This window comes from Grus americana, chromosome 3, assembly GCF_028858705.1.
Source record: "Grus americana isolate bGruAme1 chromosome 3, bGruAme1.mat, whole genome shotgun sequence".
Lineage (NCBI taxonomy): Eukaryota > Metazoa > Chordata > Aves > Gruiformes > Gruidae > Grus > Grus americana.
Window position 1 is genome coordinate 100,183,403 of NC_072854.1, and position 6,845 is coordinate 100,190,247.

Here is a 6,845-nt window from a genome sequence, read left to right on the forward strand (position 1 = left end):
GCAGATTGGGAAAAGCTAAGACGAAGCTTGTCTTTCAGAGGTATATCTGGGGGCAGGTAGAGCAAAGTTAGGGAATTATAAAGCAGTTTGCATCAGCTCCAAATTCTTAGGACAAATTCCAAAAACAGTTTAAAAGCACTAACAAAAGAAGTGACTGATTTAAAAAAAAAAAAAAAACCCACACAAATCAACAACCAAGAAAAAACCAAAACAAACCAAAAAAACCTACATCACACAAAGCTGATTTCCTTCTAGAAAAGAGTGGTTGGAGAAGAAGCCATAGATGCTCTCTATCTTGATTTGCAAAGCTATGGTAGTGTGGCACAACGTTCCCATTAGAAAAGCTAGGAAAACACTGAAAGGCCTGAGGGAGGGGTTTGCTGCCCAGCTGGAAGGGTAGCATCTTTGGAGGGCAGTGGTGGCAGCAGACATTACATCACAAGCTTTCCATTAGAGTCTGTTCTGGAGCACGTCTTTTAATGGGTTTGTTAATGGGTGCTGCTGGACAAAGGCCTATGCTTATTACATTTGCAAACGATAAGAAGCTTCAAGGACTTTAGAGGGCAGGATTTGAATTCAAGATGTTATCAACAAATAGGAAAAATGGCCTAGGAAAGAAAACAAAAAAAGTAAGAAATTCAATCAGGACAAGACCACAGTCTTAGGTTGGAATAATCAAATGCACAATACAAGGTAACAAAATATGCTGCTTAACAAAAAGATCTGCAAAAACACAACAAGGTGGTATTGTGGACCACAGATTAAGGAGGAATCCACAGTATGATGATATTGGTAAAAAATAAATATAATTCAGAGCCGTTTACCTTTATAGGAGTATAACTTTTAGGAATTTTTAAGTAATCCATCCCTTCTACTCAAAAACATCAGACCTTGTCTGGCCTGGAGTATCCATCTAATTTGGGACACTAGTCAGAGCAGGTGTGGGCCAACTGGTCCAGGAAAGACTGGAAAACAAAAAAGATGACCGAAAGGTGAAAAGCTTAGGTCCTCAAATGCATAAAATCCAATTGCAGAGACCAGGAACATCTGCTCTTTATGGTGGATAGGGTAAACAGAAGCCCCAGGGAAGGCCACCTATCCACCGTCCCACCGCGATTGCATCAGTGACATTTCCTGAGTGAATGCCATCTCATGTTGCTGGACTTCTCTGTTTCTAGGAAAGAATAGACATTTTTAGCAGAACGGCTTTTGTTGGCCAAATGAACCAGGATTCTTCCTTTACTGTAGAAAGCACTTGTGCTAAATGGACAATAATTTAACCAATGTTATGCTCCATTAGCCCACATAGCAGAAGAAAGCAAACTACTATCTTAAGCAAATAGATACTATATAACAAAATAATGTATTTTTAATGCTGAATTTATGCTCATTGAGCCCTGTGCTGTCATTTTTTTCATATACCAAGAATTACAGCCAAACCAAGTTACATGGCTCATCTCTGTTTTGTCATCGTTTCATTTGTTCACAATTAATATGTCCTACATCCTGCAAACCCAAGCAATAGCATCTGAGAGCTTTCCCCCCCCCCCCCCTCCTCTCTCAGTAGTCAGTAAACAGGCATCAGACTGAGACATGCTTGGCATCGTTTAACCGATAGACAGTTGTGTTTTATGGGGCTGTGGCACACTGGGCCAAATTCCAGTCCCACTGGAAATCCCTGGTCCCGCTCCAAGGAATCGGGGATAAGGACAACAGAGCCGTCGGGGCCCAGTGTTTTTATTCTGGTAGGTGGATCCTTCCCTGCCTTATCGACAGCTCTTTGCCGGTATACAGCATGTTGCTCTAAAGCTGTTGGCTGTTCTGGCAGGTAAGGTGTGGGCATATGTGCTCCATGCCTGGCTTTGAGACAGCAGGGGATGAGGGAGTGACTCAACATCTAGTAACTAGCCTACTAACTGATCTATTAAATGAAGATGGTGGCTTTTTTCCAAAAACTGTTTCTAAATAGCACCCAAAGACATTTTGGCTGCCTCTGCACTTGGTATTTCTTATAACACATGCAATCCTTGTACCTGTTTATTTGGAGAGTTGGTTGGGATTCCTTAGCAGGCGGTGCTTGATTGGGAAATGATGACGAGGCCAACTGTGCTGCATTTCCAACTCAAGCAATCTAGGATGAAGTTTCACAATTGTCTATCTATTTTAGTAGTTTTTAAAAAAAAGTAATATTATCCTCCTTTGGTATAGGTTTTATGTTATTCATTCCACTTAGGCTTTATACTTCATTTTCTCTATTTGAGGTAAACAGCCCCTTATAATCTACACTTAGCAAACCACCTTTCCAAAATCCTTTCCCTTGAGTATTTTACCAGGATCTCATTGACAAAGCCAGTTGTTCTCCTGTTTCAGACCAGAATTACCTCTCTACCTGACAAAACGCATACCCTGCCAGGACTTGCTGTCCAGGTAAGGGATGAGCGTTAATACAGCCAGAGGTTCCTTTCTCCCAGGGTACATGAGGCAGCTCCCTGAAGGGTCCCAGCCTGGGGCTGGGGAGGAGAGCACTAGGGGCCAGCCTGAGCCCAGCGGGGCCAGCCAGGGGGGGCGGGTGGGAGCCTGGGGTAAGCACCGCTCCAGCGCGGCGGACAAGAGGAGCCGCAGCCGCCTCCTCTCCCTCTCCCTCTCCTCTCCTTTTCCTCATTTCTGCTTCCCACGCATCTCTAAGTGACAGAAATTTCTCATTAAAAGGAACGCCAGATTCCAAAGCTCAGCTTCCTATTTGCATTCAAAGCCATTAATGAAACTACTTCATTATTTGAAATTTAAATGGAAACCGTTTATTTATCCTCTTCTTCCAGAAGAGGAAGGCCAAGAGAGAGCCAGAGCTGTTTGGAATGTCCCAAAGCTCCTCAAGCTTTCTCAGGTTCGTGACTTTCTAGTGCGAACATGGTGGTAGTTGCTTGCCAGCTAAATATTCTGTACGTTACAGGAACATTTTTCTGTGAGGGCAGATGGTGTTCGATTGATAGTCAGAATAATACATGAACAGCAGAGATGATGTGGGTTGATTAAATAATTAGCATACTGTGACATTCTATTGCTTCACTCTAACTTAAAGCTAGGTCAAAACGTTGGTCTATATTGCACGTCCCTCCCTCCTTTCTTTCTTCTGGTTGCTTTTATGTTCACTCCAAAGGAAAGTTTTAACAAAAATTAAATCCTTTCTTGGTAGCAAAATGTAAGAATTTGTTACCCGGCCCTGCATGTTATAGAATAAAAGTAATAATATAAAGGAAATTAAATTTTGCTAAATGAATTTAAGTTGCCAGGCAACCCGTCATACCGAGTGTGGGATCTACCCAGGCATTATTGCGAACAAATGGCTTAATATGTGGCAGAGATCGGTGTTTAGACCAAAACGGATGGTCTCAGGAAGCCAGGGCAGTGAGGGCTGGCAGGAGCACTGAAGGCTGGTTTTCAGTCATCGGGTCCGTCTGAACAGCTCTTTCCCTTCACAGTTTGTTTGCATGTCCACCAGCAGCCTAATTAGTTAATCTTATCAACTCTACCCCTTCCTGTCCCCCCGCTCTGTAACTGTACAATAACAATAATTACAGGCAGTTTGCTGTCATCTGAGGAATAAACATAGAATACATGCTTCCCTCAGCAAGGATATCATTATTCACTAACTAAATACAACCCACTGAATTACTCATCCTCCTCTCTAAGTCCTGTTATCTATTCTGGGTTTTTGGAGACTTTCTGTGAATAAAAACGAAAGAAGTTGTCCTGCTAAGAAATCACTGTCCTGTAAAAAATGTAAGTGCTGACTAAAAAGAGAGCAGCATCTTTCGCTGCCGTGTACTCACCGGACAGGGTGTAAGGGAGACGTTGCCGCAGTACCTCGCGGGTTCGGGCGTCTGAGACTTCGGATGGTGTGGCACCTCCACTGTCAATAGAGATTAAAGTAGTTGTCCGCTACCTTCTAAGCATTAGTGCTGTCTCTAGAGTAGTCTTCTGGATGTCCCTAGTACTGCAGCTCTAGTATCTTGTAACGTCTCATTTTCTTGTTTCGCTATGAAATTAATGTTTTCCTTGCCAGCGCCAGTCCTGAAGGTGTGGATTCAAACTCTACATTTGAGAACAGTCATGGTAAACTTGACCAGAGGAGGCAGTGAACGATGTCTGCTAAGGGGGGCTGACACTGTGAAGGAAGACCGTCGGTGCTCCTGGGGCGGCTTGAGAGGATGTACATTCTCATTCCATTATCTCTCAAAACTAAAAAAAAAAAAACAACTCAAACTTAAAAAATATTTCTATGCCAAAGTGCTGCAAACCCAAACTATACAAGAAATGCTTATGTCAATGGATACCCTCAGAGCTTACACTTGGAAATCACATTTCTTGATGTTCTTTTGCTACTTTAGAGAACAAATATTCAAAAATGGTATTAAAACAATCCAGTAAAATTAAATTAAGTGTTCTGAAAGATAGTTTAATACAATTTCTGTAGTTAACTATATTTCTGTGAACAAACACAAAATATTTGTATTGTGTGGAAGTAAAGTGTCAACCAAAAGTAATATAAAAAGAAATCATGCGCTTACAAACAGGTATTGGGAAGGAGGAAACCGCTGCTTTTAATGCAAGAAGATTGATGGAGCCTTCAACTGTGCAAGTCACAGCTCAGCTCAAGGCTGATTTGCCTCCTCCTAAAGTCTGCAGAACCTTTTGCTGCTCAGGTGTGTGGCGTAAAGACCAGGTGCTACTCCTAAAAACACCTTCTCTCTCCCAGATTTCTGGGTGAACCTTTATTTGGAAATTACATTCTTTGATTCCCATCCTAAACTGTTAGTATAATACGTGCCTCTTGTGCTATGCAGTTGCTTTGTTCTTCTAAGTGATTAAATTCCACTGCTGGGAGAAATTATTCCAATATACTCCTGTTTATCTTACAAAATATTACATAGCTTAATAAAAGCATAATTTTAGAGTCTTTGGGTAATGACTGCTATTATTATTATTTCTTTTTTAAGCAGCTCATTAATACAGCCAGGCCAGGTGGTTGGAATCATTGCTAATTGATGCCCTCCTTGCTCTTAAACTGAAGGAATGACATGATGAAGAAACTGTCTTACTGGAGTAGAGACCCACAGCTGCATTTTAAAATGTAAGATAAATTGACTTAGATCACATACCTCAGATTCACTTACTTGTTTAATTTATAAAATGCACCTTGAAAAACATGTATGCTTAATGTAAAAGCTCAAAGTCAAATAAAGAGGACTGGACTGGATGAGAACAAACATTTCAAAACTGGCGTCCCTTTAGCTCCATCACAAGCTGCAAACTGACAGTGTTCCTAAAGTTCATATTCATCAGATGAGTTATAGGATTAATTTTCTCCCTAACTTAATGGAAGGAAGAAATCCAATTACATTCAGAATCTTCAGCATGAACAGGTATAACTTTCTGTCTAGTTATTAACATTTACAACTGTCATCAGAGGGATTGTTTGGAAATATAGCAAATTCTCCTTCCTTCTTGACCTCTGGAAGGCTTGAAAATGCCAAGTATAAAGCATTTGCTATCCATAAAAGATTAACAGAAATGGCCAGGTTTATCCCAGGGTGCTTAGATGCAGAGAGTGAAGAGGACAAGCTGTGAGTACAAAGCAGATGATTTTTGAGTAAGAGTACAGTTGGAAAAGTATGCTTATGGCATTAAGCTGTGATTCTGAAGGTCTGGGAGGGCTGTGGATGCTCAAATTCAATTAAAAGTCAGTGGGAGTGGTGGCATGATTAGCACACTCTAACTCGGCTGGTGATGCTCATCTCAATTTTGTAACAAAACCCCAAACAAGCATACATGAATACCTAGTACAGCATTCTCATCGAGCTCAGGATGGAAATGACTGTCTGCTCTCATTCTCTTAATTTTCCTTTATCAATTAACTATGTTCTTATGATAAAAATGAGGGGTCATCATATGAGTGGGATGTGAGGGTGGTTTAGGACTGAATGTCATCGCTTGGTTTGAGGGACCCCTGAGACATGCAATAATGCAGTTACTACGCATTATTAGTAAGTGTGGATCATAGTCCACCCGGGTAAAATGGCAGCAAGAGGCCTAAAAACCATATATGTTTGTGATTTGAGTACTTTTACAGAAGTAAAGAGGCTTGACCATGCACCATGTGACATTTAGTAAACTTTGCTCCTTTAATCTGAAGGAATTAAGCTGAAGAAAAGTTCAAAGGATGAGATTGATTAAAAAGCTCACAAAGATACCAGTTACCTTGTACATCCATCATGATTCCTGGCCAACCTCTATTTTCGTCTAGCTACAGATCAAGTAAATCTGTTTTATTTCCCAGTGGCAAAAATCCTGACAAAAAAGCTCCATAAAAAACCCAAACCTACCCAACCCCACCCATTTTCCTTAAAATAAAAGCATCGTTTTGAGGTTCCTGTGGGACTGGGACTCGTGATGCTTTTATGCCTCTCTCTCATACTTCATACAAATTATAGTGAAAAGGAGTTTATTCTTCTTTATCGTATCTGCATATATTTCTTTTCATCATTAGTTTAGAATATTCCTGGTTAGCTACTGCAAATGTTCCTTACTTGATAGCTTCTTTCTTATCTCCAATCAATTGTTTGTCTGAATTATAAAGGAGAGGTTGACTTCTCCCACTACAAAATATGCTTGACCAGCAGTATCAATAAAACCTGTTAAAAAAACAAGAGAATTTTTAAGGTTGCATTCTGGATTTTAGCATCCATCTTCTGATTTACTGAGAAGGTAAAAGATGTGTATGAAGCATATGGATGATGTACTGTTCTGAAAGATGCTGTGACTAGAAGTGCTGAAACACGAGATGC